A 15,626-nucleotide genomic window follows, 5' to 3' on the forward strand; every position below is an offset into this window, starting at 1 on the left:
GCAGGTCAGTTAAGAACAAGTTCTCATTTACAACGACGGCCTACACCGGCTAAACCCGGACGACGCTGGACCGGTTGTGATACAGCCTGGATAATCCTTACCATAACAATTTTATACTTCAACCCTAATGGGGGGAAGTCCCAATGATCCCGTAAAGCAAGGACCGTTCGTTTTGCATGGCCCGGTGCCCCAGTTGAGTGAATATTTAAACTCTTCCTACACGGGGCACCGGGCCATGTAAGATGAACTCACCCAATGGGGATGCGGTAAAAATTTGATAGGCAGCCAACCACTGTTGTGGTGGACCGGTTTGATTGACACTGCCACTGTCCAATGGGAGCATTGTGTATCGTGAACACTGGGAGCAACTCGCAGAGCTATCTCTGTGGCTTGAGCTTTGTCATGCTGGAAACGGGAAAGCTATTTCCAACAAGGTTGGTATTATGATTATAGTCAGCTAGACAAGTTGTGCAAGGTTACCTTAGCTAGCTAGGTTTTAGTCCTAGCCACCATCCATCTACACGGGCGTTTCAAATCATCTCTGCTGTACATGGTGATTTCATCAACCGAGAAAGGACAGGTACGACCGATCAGCTAACCAGGTAAGAAGCAGAGGGATCTGCAATGTTCATGCCAGCAACTTGATTAGCTTCACTAGCTGGTAGGTTAGCAAAGAAATATCAAATCTGGCCTCAACTCTTGGGAACAGAGGCACGGCCTGATAATAAAACATCATCCCTCGTAGTGTTTGCTGAATAATAGCATATTGATTAGTTAACTACATAGCTGTCACTGCCTTCTTGGCAAGCTAGTTGTCTAGATTGCTAATGTTAGTTAGCCAGCTGTCTTGCCAGGGTGGCAGATATGCCAACTGGGTGTTCATTTGGCTGGCTGAGATTGTCTCACATAGTAGGATTATTGTGGATAGTCAGATTCATATAATAGTTCGTTTTTAAAACGTTTTATATGTTTTGCATGAAGAACGATTTCCCTATTAATGAAGTTTACATTACACATCTGAAATGAGGCTCCCTGGTGAGACTTGACAAATGCAGAAAATCCGTTTATGAAAATAAACGTTTTAGCACAGTGACAATGTTATTTTTGCGAAGACAGACTTTATTTGATTCTGATTTTCTGATACATACAGTTGGTATGTGGAAACTATTATACTTTCAGTTTTTCCCGAACTCACTTCACTCGTGCATAGATGTTTTATCATCGTCTGAAACGCCACGTACAGCAGTGTCCTGGACTATTGGACAGATGCTTTTAGTTTTCTCAGCACAGTTCAAAATATATCTCTGTCGACACGTTTTAAATGAATGGAGGACAACGTGTTGGTTTGTCACGGTGGGGAGGTGAGCGTTGGTCTGTCACGGTGGGGAGGTGAGCGTTGGTCTGTCACGGTGGGGAGGTGCGCGTTGGTCTGTAATGGTGGGGAGGTGCGCGTTGGTCTGTCACGGTGGGGAGGTGCGCGTTGGTCTGTAATGGTGGGGAGGTGCGCGTTGGTCTGTCACGGTGGGGAGGTGCGCGTTGGTCTGTAATGGTGGGGAGGTGCGCGTTGGTCTGTCACGGTGGGGAGGTGAGCGTTGGTCTGTCACGGTGGGGAGGTGCGCGTTGGTCTGTAATGGTGGGGAGGTGCGCGTTGGTCTGTCATGGTGGGGAGGTGCGCGTTGGTCTGTAATGGTGGGGAGGTGCGCGTTGGTCTGTCACGGTGGGGAGGTGCGCGTTGGTCTGTAATGGTGGGGAGGTGCGCGTTGGTCTGTCACGGTGGGGAGGTGAGCGTTGGTCTGTCACGGTGGGGAGGTGCGCGTTGGTCTGTAATGGTGGGGAGGTGCGCGTTGGTCTGTCATGGTGGGGAGGTGAGCGTTGGTCTGTGGGGAGGTGCGCGTTGGTCTGTCATGGTGGGGAGGTGCGCGTTGGTCTGTCATGGTGGGGAGGTGCGCGTTGGTCTGTCACGGTGGGGAGGTGCGCGTTGGTCTGTAATGGTGGGGAGGTGCGCGTTGGTCTGTCATGGTGGGGAGGTGCGCGTTGGTCTGTCATGGGGGGAGGTGCGCGTTGGTCTGTCATGGTGGGGAGGTGCGCGTTGGTCTGTCACGGTGGGGAGGTGCGCGTTGGTCTGTCACGGTGGGGAGGTGCGCGTTGGTCTGTCACGGTGGGGAGGTGCGTGTTGATATGTGTGTATATACGACCTGCATCCTTGGCACAATAAAGTTACATTATATTCAATCTATAGGCTTCATTGACACCATTCAGAGTGTCTTGAAGTCAATACAACCGGCTATGATCGCTGAAGTTCATAACTAGCTAACATTAATACTATAGTATTGACGTAAAAGTGATATGTGTGTAACAGTCATTTTCTGTCATTTCATGGGGATGAATGATTAACTGGTGGAAGCAAACCATTGTTCTGAACTAATAGACCAAAGGCTTTACGGTCCGTACACATATCGCCTGCATAGCTAGCTACACATCCATAATCACACACAATCATTTGTTTATCCTCCGCTACACAATAAGCAAGAAAGGAGTTAGCTGGGTATGTTGTGGTGCATTCACTTACTGCTGTACAATGTAGAGAAAAAAATATAAATGAGACAAGGTGTTCATCTCTATTGATGTTTATTGCTTTGAACTGAACCAATTGGAAGGACATATTTTACATACAGTATTTTATGGAAATGATAAATGAGCCCCATTGAACACATATTAAGGCCGGTCTACACACCACATGAGGAACAGAGTTTTACTGTGTGTGTTGGAAATGTATTTCTTGCACTTGATGCATGTGTACCGTGTCTTCCTGTCCTTCTTGGGTCCACACACGTCGCAGTGCTTCTTCTTGTTGCTACCGGCTACAATCTAGAATGATGAAAACACTTTGGTCAGGAATTTTTACTAACATCTCACTCACTCACATCGTTACAGCAGACCGAGGTAGGAGAGTCAGACACCAACACATGCAACATCACTCACATTTACTTCCGGTATTGGAGTTGTTGGTTCTGTGGGTTGGGGCGGATGTGGCACCAGCATTCTCCTGAATCCTCCTCACGATGGCTGTTGGAGCTGGGCTCCTTGGGTAATGTTGCCTCCTCTAGATTTGAGGTCTTACTAATGCCTTGCCCAGCTCCTGAAGAAAGAGCCGTCTCCTCTGGAGCTTCTCTCTGTTCCAATCTGGGTTCAACGCCATCAAGATGACAAACGCTTTGTGCGCCGAGATGTCCAAGATGTTGAAGAATATCACAAATTGCAGCTGTAGCCAGTCACTAGCTTGTATAAACTGTCCATCCCTCCTTTTGTGGCATTGTAATCCATTAGGATTTCTGGTTGTTGATGTTCCTGGCCACAGATTCTCCCATCCCTATGCAGCGTACTCATGAGTACCACATTGTTGCCTTTCTTTGACACGTAGGACACTAGGGGCGAGTCGGACGTGAACACAAACTGAGAGGAATTGATAGGTCTGTTCTTTGTATTCAACAGCTGAGGTGGGAGCTCTGGCTTGTTTTTTCATACTGTTCCTATCATCGTCAACCTTCCTCTTGAGGAACTCCTGTCCCAACTTGTAATAGTAAAAAAGTTTTTGAATGTGATGTTGTGGTCATGGAGTCTCTGTGTCACATCCAGGACAACCCGCATCCCTTGGCTCCTCTCAGGGGCTCCTCTATCTGGCTTCCCCTTATACACTTGCAGGTTCCTCACATTTGATGAAGCAGCATCACAGGCAGCCCAGATCTTGATTCCATATTTTGCGGGTTTATGTACTGCCTGAAGGGGCAGAAGCCCCTAAATGGCAGAAGCTGCTCATCAACAGTAACGTTGGGCCCAGGGTTGTACAACAGGGGAAGGCAATCCACCCACTTGTCCCACACTGATCTGATTGCAGCTAGCTTGTCTCTCTGCACTGACCTGATTGCAGCTAGCTTGTCTCTCTGCACTGACCTGATTGCAGCTAGCTTGTCTCTCTGCACTGACCTGATTGCAGCTAGCTTGTCTCTCTGCACTGACCTGATAGCAGCTAGCTTGTCTCTCTGCACTGACCTGATAGCAGCTAGCTTGTCTCTCTGCACTGACCTGATAGCAGCTAGCTTGTCTCTCTGCACTGACCTGATTGCAGCTAGCTTGTCTCTCTGCACTGACCTGATAGCAGCTAGCTTGTCTCTCTGCACTGACCTGATTGCAGCTAGCTTGTTTCTCTGCCGCTGAGCTGGTGTCTCTGTTATCGAAGCGGATAATCCTGGAAATAATGTGTAAGTTTTCCAGAGACATTGTTTCACTGAAAAGTTCTCTGCCAGTTTCTGCATCCCACAGAGATCCTGTGGATTCCCCATTGGATCTGAAAACACCAGCAAGGATAAGAACCCCAGAGTATGCATGTTAATGAGTTTGGTCCATCTCCTTTCATCTCTCTCCAAAAACACGCCTTCCCTCCAAATGAGTCCAGTCCAGAATGAATTTCTGGATGGTGTCTGGGATGAACAGTTAGAAGACTGTATGTCCTGAACATGAGTAACCGCCATCTGTGTCGCCCCTGGTTGCATCCTCATCACATTGGCAGCCATGTTGGGTGGCTCATTCCTTGGGCATGAAGACCATTCAATTTCACTTATTTTTTTACATTAATATTTCTCCTCCTGCAGGCTGCTGATGGGCTGGTTTCTGATGGGCTGGTTTCTGATGGGCTTGTCCTGGGGCTGGTCATGGGGCTAGTTGCTGATGGGCTAGTTGCTGATGGGCTGGTTGCTGACGGGCTGGTCCTGGGGCTGGTTGCTGATGGGCTGGTTGCTGACGGGCTGGTTGATGACGGGCTGGTTTCTGACGGGCTGGTCCTAGGTGAAGACTCTTCATCTTCCAAAGTGGAAGATGTTCCTTCCACACTAGTTTCTCTGCAAAGATGAATTCTAAGGCCCTCTGAGCAGGGATTATTTCTGCCATACTGATTGATTGTGGTAAGGAGCCACACATGCAAAGCTATTTATTTGTTTTCCCTCCCCGAATTCGCACCTGGATGGGGTAGGAAAATACAGATTTGTTTTATTTTTATTATTATTATTTATAATGTATCTGAATAATATATTGTAAAGACATTGTGTAGTTTCACACACTACAAAGGGTAAAGAGTGGGAGAAAAACGGCAGACAGGCAGGTTCTTGCTGCAGTGTTGAAACAGCAGGCCCAGTGAGGAGGAAGACCGAGTGAAGGCACACAGTAAACCTTTTTGTTGTATTTTAACTTGTTTACACCTACACACGAACACTTTTATTACCCTCGGGTCCGGTGGACCCAAACACCACATATGTAATATAAATGTCTAGTGGGGTGGACTCAATGAAAATGTGTTCTTTTACATGTTCTTCACAGAAAATAAGCCAATGAGTCTCAGGCTGAATTTCTTTATTTTAGGAAACATTAAAAATGGGTCCCACCAGAAAGGGTTCATGTACTTGACAGTGTTAATGTGCTGTGAACGTTGCTGGTTTAAACCGGGCTGCACCTGGTTTTCTCAAATAAGGACATTAATGTGCTGTGAACATTGCTGGTTTAGACCTGGCTGCACCTGGTTTTCTCAAATAAGGACATTAATGTGCTGTGAACGTTACTTGTTTAGACCGGGCTGCACCTGGTTTTCTCAAATAAGGACATTAATGTGCTGTGAACGTTGCTTGTTTAGACCGGGCTGCACCTGGTTTTCTCAAATAAGAACATTAATGTGCTGTGAACGTTACTTGTTTAGACCGGGCTGCACCTGGTTTTCTCAAATAAGGATGTTAATGTGCTGTGAACGTTGCTAGTTTAGACCGGGCTGCACCTGGTTCTATCTCTTCCATATTTGGTGTTGTGAGGTGGTACCATCTGGAAGTGTTTCTGCTGGTTGGACCAATCAAAATCAACTTCATCCTAATTTTCACCTCCAGATCCTTGGCTTCCATTGCCTATAACCACAATCAATCTATGTTGAGGGGCTGTTTCTATGGCGATTTAAAGAGAAAGAACCACAATGAAAACAAGAACAGATTGTCTCCACAGAGGGTGGATGTTGAAATTCAGTCTGTCAGCTTTGTAAGTAAATACATCTTTAGTCCCTTTTTACTTTTTGTTTTCAGCGGATTTCATTTACGAAAAGCCCATAATTTCACTCACGAACCTGCAGCCACTAGTTAGCTTGTCAGTTGCCGTTTGAAGTTTGCGCGGTTCTGCCGCGGAGCAGCACCACAGAGTTCCATTCAGCACGGAACACTTTTTGATCATGGCTGTGATGACATTCCATTCACTCTAAACATGCTAAAATATCGTCGGTAACTTTTGAACCATATATGGTAGAGACATGGGGTTTGGACCATTGTTTTTCTAATGTAATTTTCCATTGAATGGACATATTTGTATAAACCTTGAGTGCAAGATGGCGCGAACAGAAGTGGCAGGTCTGCTTCTAGCTCCAAAGCAACTTTGCAGTGTTTTTTGTGTGTTATTTCTTACATTATTAGCCCAGAAAGTTTTTTTGTGTTGTTACATAGAGCTGGAAAGAACTAATGGATATCAGAGCGGTGGTAACTCACCAGCATTACGACCAGGAATACGGCTTTTCCGAATTGGATCCTTTGTTTTCTCCCTCCAGGGCAATTGATCTTATTCCAGAGGCTGTCCCAAGACACCGCTGGCGGAGAAGAGGTATTTGGAGTGGACTTCTAGTCTGACTCAGGAGGCGCGCACACCATCCACCGCTTCTGAGTATATTACTCGCTAATGTTCATTCCTTGGACAATAAAGTAGACGAGCTCAGGGCGAGAACCTCCTTCCATAGAGACATCAGGGAATGTCACAACATACTATGTTTCATGGAATCATGGCTCTCTCCAGATGTACTGTCCCTGTCCATACAGCCAGCTGGGTTCTCAGTCCATCGCGCAGACAGGAATAAAGAACTCTCCGGGAAGAAGAAGGGCGGTGGTGTATGTTTCATGTAGAGGTCAAACGATTTTGATTTTTCAACGCCAATACCGATTTATTGGAGGACCAAAAAAAAAGCCTATACCGATTTAATCGGCCAATTTTATTTTATTTTTTATAATATATATATATATATTTGTAATAATGACAATTACAACAATACTGAATGAACACTTATTTTAACTTAATATACAGTGGGGCAAAAAAGTATTTAGTCAGCCACCAATTGTGCAAGTTCTCCCACTTAAAAAGACGAGAGGCCTGTAATTTTCATCATAGGTACACTTCAACTATGACAGACAAAATGAGAAAAAAAATCCAGAAAATCACATTGTATGATTTTTAATGATTTTATTTGCAAATTATGGTGGAAAATAAGTATTTGGTCACCTACAAACAAGCAAGATTTCTGGCTCTCACAGACCTGTAACTTCTTCTTTAAGAGGTTATTCTGTCCTCCACTCGTTACCTGTATTAATGGCACCTGTTTGAACTTGTTATCAGTATAAAAGACACCTGTCCACAACCTCAAACAGTCACACTCCAAACTCCACTATGGCCAAGACCAAAGAGCTGTCAAAGGACACCAGAAACAAAATTGTAGACCTGCACCAGGCTGGGAAGACTGAATCTGCAATAGGTAAGCAGCTTGGTTTGAAGAAATCAACTGTGGGAGCAATTATTAGGAAATTGAAGACATACAAGACCACTGATAATCTCCCTCGATCTGGGGCTCCACGCAAGATCTCACCCCGTGGGGACAAAATGATCACAAGAACGGTGAGCAAAAATCCCAGAACCACACGGGGGGACCTAGTGAATGACCTGCAGAGAGCTGGGACCAAAGTAACAAAGCCTACCATCAGTAACACACTACGCCGCCAGGGACTCAAATCCTGCAGTGCCAGACGTGTCCTCCTGCTTAAGCCAGTACATGTCCAGGCCCGTCTGAAGTTTGCTAGAGAGCATTTGGATGATCCAGAAGAAGATTGGGAGAATGTCATATGTTCAGATGAAACCAAAATATAACTTTTTGGTAAAAACTCAACTCGTCGTATTTGGAGGACAAAGAATGCTGAGTTGCATCCAAAGAACACTGTACCTACTGTGAAGCATGGGAGTGGAAACATCATGCTTTGGGGCTGTTTTTATGCAAAGGGACCAGGACGACTGATCCGTGTAAAGGAAAGAATGAATGGGGCCATGTATCGTGAGATTTTGAGTGAAAACCTCCTTCCATCAGCAAGGGCATTGAAGATGAAACGTGGCTGGGTCTTTCAGCATGACAAGGATCCCAAACACACCGCCCGGGCAACGAAGGACTGGCTTCGTAAGAAGCATTTCAAGGTCCTGGAGTGGCCTAGCCAGTCTCCAGATCTCAACCCCATAGAACATCTTTGGAGAGAGTTGAAAGTCTGTGTTTCCCAGCAACAATTCTGGCAAATTAATTACGGTATTTGATAGGAAGAAATTATCTTCACACAGTTCGCAACGAGCCAGGCAGCCCAAACTGCTGTATATACCCTGATGCGAATGCGCATTTGTTAAATCATCACCCGTTTGGTAAAGTAGGCTGTGATTCAATGATACATTAACAGGCACCGCATTGATTATATGCAGACGCAGGACAAGCTAGTTAAACTAGTAATATCATCAACCATGTGTAGTTAACTACTGATTATGTTAAGATTGATTTTTTAAAAATTATAAGATAAGTTTAATGCTAGCTAGCAACTTACCTTGGCTCCTTGCTGCACTCACATAACAGGTGGTCAGCCTGCCACACAGTTTCCTCGTGGATTGCAATGTAATCATCCAAAAATGCTGATTACCAATTGCCGATTAATCGGTCGACCTCTAGTTTCATGTATTAACTACTCATTGTGTGATGGTGATAACATGCATAAACTCAAGTCCTTTAGTTCACCCGACCTAGAATACATTACAATCAAATGCAGAAGGTTTTACTTCCCAAGAGAATTCTCTTCGGTTATCGTCACAGCCATATATATTCCCCCTCAAGCCGATACCACTACAGCCCTCAAGGAACTACACTTGAATGTGGACTGCAAACTGGAAACCACATATTCTGAGGCCACATTAATTGTAGCTGGGGATTTTAACAAATGAAATTTGAGGGAAACGTTCCCAAAGTTCTATCAACACATTGACTGTTGTTCTCGCTCTGGTAAAACACTTGACCACTGCTACTCCCCCTTTCGAAATGCATACAAGGCCCTCCCCTGCCCTCCCTTTGGCAAATCAAATCACGACTCCATATTTCTGCTCCCTTCCTAAAGGCAGAAACTTGAAAAGGAAGTACTCGTACTAAGGTCTAACTGCTGGTCTGACCAATCAGAATCCTTGCTTTAAGATTGTTTTGATCATGCGGACTGGGATATGTTCCGGGTAGCCTCTGAGAATAACATTGATGTATACACGGACACTGTGACTGAGTTCAGCAGGAAGTGTATAGAGGATGTTGTTCCCACGGTGATTATTAAAACCTACCCAAACCAGAAACCATGGATAGATGGCAGCATTCACACAACTGAAAGCACAAACCACCACATTTAACCATGGCAAGGTGACTGGGAATATGGTTGAATACAAACATTGTCGTTATTCCCTCCAAAAGACAATCAAACAGGCAAAACGTCAGAACAGAGTCAAAGTGGAGTCTCAATTCAACGGCTCAGACACGAGATGTATGTGGCAGGGTCTACAGATAATCACAGATGACAAAGGGAAAACCAGCCACATCGCGGACACTGACGTCTTGCTCCCGGACAAGCTCAACACCTTCAATTCCCTCTGAGGATAACACAGTGCCCACCACGTGGCCCGCTCCCTAGGACAGTGGGCTCTCGTTCTCCATGGCCGACTTGAGTAAGACTAGGCTTGTACATTTTGGGGAATATTCAGAGGTGGAAACTTTCAGTGGGAATTAACGGGAATATATGCAAAATTTCTAATGCTGAAATCCTTCCAATAGAAATAAAAAAAAACACTCTAGTTAGGAATTGAACTTTAATTAAATGAGTTGATTCTTCACATGGGATGATTTCACTGAACAACAAAAGAAAGGGAATATTAAATGATCCCCAATGATCCATCGAATCTCCCAAAAATGATTTCAACATGCATCTGTAAAATGATATTCTAGAAACTAAGGCGTTGCTTGTCTCCCTCTCAGGCTTCCATGTCTTGTCCCTGGACCTCCGCAATGTCCACCTCTTGAACATCATCTTCACTGTCACTTTCCAACCTTATTCAGGATGGCTCGTTGTCAGGCTCAAAAAGCCTCAAATTTGCCCAGATGGTCACCAATTTTTCAACCCTTGTATTGGTCAGCCTGTTGCATGCTTTGATGTGTGTTCCCAAACAAGGACCAGTTGCACTCTGAGGCGGCTGATGTTGGTGGAATTTGGAGGATGATGGAGGCAACAGGAGAAAGAGCCTCAGATCCACAAAGTCCTTTCCACCAGGTGGCTGATGAGATATGTTGGCACGACTGCCATATTGCATCTCCATCCCAAAGCCTTTGCTTGGAAGTGTACTAAGCCAGACTGCCAAGAACCTTGCCCTCATCCAGGCCAAAGTGGCGAGACACAGTAGTGATGACACCATAGGCCTTGTTGATCTCTGCACCAGACTGGATGCTCTTGCCAGCATACTTGGGGTCCAACATGTACTCTGTGGTGTGTATGGGCTTCATGCAGAAGTCTTCATGCTTTTTGATGTATTTCAGAACTGCAGTTTCCTCTGCTTGGAGCAACAGTGAAGTGGGCAGGGCAGTACGGATTTCTTCTCTTACATCTGCAAGCAGAGTCTGAACATCAGACAGGATGGCATTGTCTCTCTCAATCCGTGCAATGGCTACTGCTACAGGTTTCAGGAGTTTCAGGCTGCTTACCACTCTCTCCCAAAATGCATCATCCAGGAGGATCCTCTTGATGGAGCTGTCCATATCGGCAGACTGTGATATGACCATTTCTTGGATACTCCTTCCCCTCCAGGAGACTGTCAAACATGATGACGTCCTGTCCCCTTTGCAGAAAAGCATCCCCAAAGAATGATGTTTCCACCTCGATGGTTCACAGTTGGGATGGTGTTCTTGGGGTTGTACTCTTCCGTCTTCTTCCTCCAAACACGGCGAGTGGAGTTTAGACCAAAAAGCTCAAATTTTTTTCTCATCAGACCACATGACCTTCTCTCATTCCTCCTCTGGATCATCCAGATGGTCATTGGCAAACTTTAGACGGGCCTGGACATGCGCTGGCATGAGCAGGGAGACCTTGTGTGCGCTGCAGGATTTTAATCTATGACTGCATAGTGTGTTACTAATGGTTTTCTTTGAGACTGTGGTCCCAGCTCTCTTCAGGTCATTGACCTGGTCCTGCCATGTAGTTCTGGGCTGATCCCTCACCTTCCTCATGATCATTGATGCCCCACGAGGTGAGATCTTGCATGGAGCCCCAGACCGAGGGTGATTGACCGTCATCTTGAACTTCTTCCATTTTCTACTATTTGTGCCAACAGTTGTTGTCTTCTCACCAAGCTGCTTGCCTATTGTCCTGTAGCCCATCCCAGCCTTGTGCAGGTCTACAATTCTATCCCTGATGTCCTTACACAGCTCTCTGGTCTTGGCCATTGTGGAGTGGTTGGAGTCTGTTTGATTGAGTGTGTGGACAGGTGTCTTTTATACTGGTAATGAGTTCAAACAGGTGCAGTTAATACAGGTAATGAGTGGAGAACAGGAGGGTTCTTAAAGAAAAACGAACAGGTCTGTGAGAGCCGGAATTCTTACTGGTTGGTAGGTGATCAAATACTTATGTCATGCAATAAAATGCAAATGAATTACTTAAAAATCATACAATGTGATTTTCTGGATTTTTGTTTTAGATTCCGTCTCTCACAGTTGAAGTGTACCTATGATATAAGTTACAGACCTCTACATGCTTTGTAAGTAGGAAAACCTGCAAAATCGACAGTGTATCAAATACTTGTTCTCCCCACTATACCTCAACATTTCCTTGGCTCTCTTGTAGAGTGTATCCATTGTTTTCAGTGCCATGATGTCCTTGAGGAGCAGATTCAATGCATGAGCAGCACAGCCAATGGGTGTGATGTGAGTGTAGGCCAAGCAGCCATCATGTTCGCAGCATTCTCGCATGATTGCAATACATACAGTCTGCTTTCTCTATAATTTGCTTGACCTTCACTTGAACTCAGCATCCAGCAAATGAGTAGATCTCTTCCAGTACACATTGCCTGTGAGCATCAGAGGTGAACCAGTTGCATACACAGCTCAAGCAAGACATTCATCAGCATTTCCAGGAGGACCATGAGCTGTTGCTATCGATAAGGTGTCTGATTCATCATTTTCACCTCGAATAGAAGTAGAGGGACTTTTGTCAGAGTTTGCTTGTTGTGAGCGCTGACGGAACTTTATGCACTTGGCCAGATTATTCTGCATCTTTGTTGCATTCTTCACATATGATTTGGCACAGTATTTGCAAATGTACACAGCTTTTCCTTCTACATTAGCTGCAGTGAAATGTCTCCACACATTAGATATTGCCCGTGGCATTTTCCTGTAAAGATTAGAAAAAAATTAGTAAAAAAAAACGATTACAATTCCATGTACAGAAAAATAGTTAAGCAGTTTGATTAAACAACTCCTTTGTAAGATAAATATGTTAAAATGTAACATGTACGGAAACAGGTGAATTAACACTCTTCAGTTAGCAGGATCAAGCAAGCTAAAACCCACATGGTAGCAAAAACTAACTAGCAGAAATTGTTAACAAGTTATAAAGGATTTAAACACACTTTGCTGTAGGCTACTATTTACTAGTTAGCAAAAAATAATGTATGTCATATAAAATATATTGACCCCACCCAGTATTGTAATCAAAACTTACCAGAAAGCATGTAGTCCTTGGCTCAGACAGTGTAGTAGTGTGGGCTCAATAGCATCTCATTAGTGTGCAGAATGCACTGTGCATGCAGAGGGTTGTAATTCCAATGAATTGGGGATAGTTTAACCAACATTTTCCACAAGCCCTAGAATTGCCTCGTGTATTGCACAAAAAAGGTTCACTGTTATAAGCTAACTTTTTTTTTAATGAATTTAAGCCCAGGAATTTACCTGAACATTTCTGATCCTTTGCAACCCAAAGTAAGACATTTTAAGTGTGTTATTCCTCGTAAGGCTGCTGGCCCAGACGGCATTCAATTGGTGTTTACGGACATATTCAAAAGCAAAGGTAACTGAACTAAATGACTATCGCCCCGTAGCACTCACTTCTGTCATCATGAAATGCTTTGATAGACGAGTCAAGAATCATATCACCTCCACCTTACCTGGCACCCTAGACCCACTTCAATTTGCTTACCGCCCCAATAGATCAATAGACGATGCAATCACCATCACACTGCACACTGCCCTATCCCATCTGGACAAGAGGAATACCTATGAAAGAATGCTGTTAATTGACAATAGCTAAGCATTTAACACCATAGTACCATCCAAGCTCATCATTAATTAAGCTTTGGGCCCTGGGTCTGAACCCCGCCCTGTGCAACTGGGTCCTGGACTTCTTGAAGGGCAGCCCCCAGGTGGTGAAGGTAGGAAACAACACCTCCACTTCGCTGATCCTCAACACTGGGGCCCCACAACAGTTCGTGCTCAGCCCTCTCCTGTCCTCCCTGTTCACCCATGACTGTGTGGCCACACACGCCTCCAACTCAATCATCAAGTTTACAGACGACACAACAGTAGTAGGCCTATTTACCAGCAATGATGAGACATCCTCCAGGGAGGAGGTGAGGGCCCTGGAGTAGTGGTGCCAGGAAAATAACCCCTCCCTCAACGTCAACAAAACGAAGGAGCTGATCGTGGACGTCAGGAAACAGCAGAGGGAGCACGCCCCTATCCACATCGCAACAGCTCCTCTTCAACCTCAGGAGGCTGAAGAAATTTGGCTTAGCCCCAAAGAACATCACAAACTTTTACAGATGCAAAATTGAGAGCATTCTGTCCGTCTGTATCACCTCCTGGTACGGCAACTTCGCCGCCGTCAAACGCAGGGCTCTCCAGCGAATGCTATGGTCTGCCCAACGCATCACCGGGGGCACACTGCTTTCCCTCCAGGACACATACAGCACCCAATATCACAGGAAGGCCAAAAAGATTAAGGACATCAACCACCCGAGCCACTGCCTGTTCACCCCGCTATCATCCAGAAGGCGAGGTCAGTACAGGTGCATCAAAGCTGGGACCGAGAGACTGAAAACAGCTTCTATCAAGGCCATCGGACTGTTAAATTGCTAGCTACCACCCGGTTACTCAACCCTGCAACCTGGAGGCTGCTGCCCTATATACGTAGACATGGAAGTACTGGCCACATTAATAATGGAACACTGGTCACTTTTAATCATGTTTACATACTGCTTTACTCATTTCATATGTATATGCTGTATTCTATTCTACTGTGTTTTAGTTAAAACCTCTTTATCCTACCCCCTCCTTTTTCGAACATTCTGTTAAAAATCGCGCAACTTTTCAGCGTCCTGCTACTCATGCCAGGAATATAGTATATGCATATGATTAGTATGTGTCGATAGAAAACACTCTGAAGTTTCTAAAACTGGTTAAATCACGGCTGTGACTATAACAGAGCGTGTGTTTCATCGAAAAGCGCAAGAAAAACTGGTCACTGAAATCTGAAAAAAGTATCCATGCGCCCCTTTCATGGATTATTTAAAGGAAACCAAATTTAATATGGAGACGGATGCAATTCCTACAGCTTCCACATGATGTCGTCATTTTCATTGACAAAAATCCATTGAGACATTATCAATAGAGTCGTGATTCCATCCAGCCTACCTCAATCGATTTTGGAAGATTGAAAAATGGACACTGTTTTCTTTTGTAGCTGCTATTGAATACAGATCGCCCAGTGATCAATTTGATCGCTTATTAACGTTTACAAATACCTAAAGTTGGGTTATAAAAGTAGGTTGAAGTGTTTTGTCAAAGAATATAGGCAACTTATATAATTTTTAAACATGACGTTGCGTGTTGGAAGAGAGCTTTTTTCATGATGCAGACAGGCTATACAAATGGATATTTTGGGCATTCATGGACGGATTTAATCGGGAAAAATACCATTTTGTAATGTTTATGGGACATATAGGAGTGCCAACAAAGAATATCATCAAAGGTAATGAATGTTTTATATTTTATTTCTGCGTTTTTGTGTAGCGCCGGCTACGCTAATTCTTTTGTTTACGTCGCCTTCAGGCATTTTGGGGTGTTGCATGCTATCAGATAATAGCTTCTCATGCTTTCGCCGAAAAGCATTTTAAAAATCTGACTTGTTGGCTAGATTCACAACGAGTGTAGCTTTAATTCAATACCCTACATGTATATTTTAATGAACGTTTGAGTTTTAACGAGTACATTTAGCATTTAGCGTAGCGCATTTGCATTTCCAGGTGCCTACTTGAGATGTCTGCGTCTGAAGTAGAAGCAAGAAGTTAATGCCACTCCGACATTTCTCGTCCAAGTATGTATACAGTACCAGTCAAAAGTTTGGACACCTACTCATTCAAGGGTTTTTCTTTGTTCACTATTATTCTACAATGTAGAAAATAGTAAA

At 44.5% G+C, this 15,626-nt stretch overlaps 1 protein-coding gene across 2 annotated transcripts in view; it reads left to right on the forward strand.

Moving 5' to 3' along the window:
* The first annotated feature begins 396 nt into the window (after positions 1–396).
* Positions 397–15,626, forward strand: part of LOC139420118 (SH2/SH3 adapter protein Nck1-like) — a 126,107-nt gene continuing 110,877 nt past the window's right edge. For both annotated transcript variants that reach the window (XM_071169851.1, XM_071169852.1), the window contains exon 1: positions 397–602. The gene's annotated coding sequence lies outside the window, so the exon portion shown is untranslated. The remainder of the gene's footprint in view (positions 603–15,626) is intronic.

The sequence above is a fragment of the Oncorhynchus clarkii genome, chromosome 11 (genome assembly GCF_045791955.1).
Source record: "Oncorhynchus clarkii lewisi isolate Uvic-CL-2024 chromosome 11, UVic_Ocla_1.0, whole genome shotgun sequence".
Classification (NCBI taxonomy): Eukaryota; Metazoa; Chordata; class Actinopteri; order Salmoniformes; family Salmonidae; genus Oncorhynchus; species Oncorhynchus clarkii.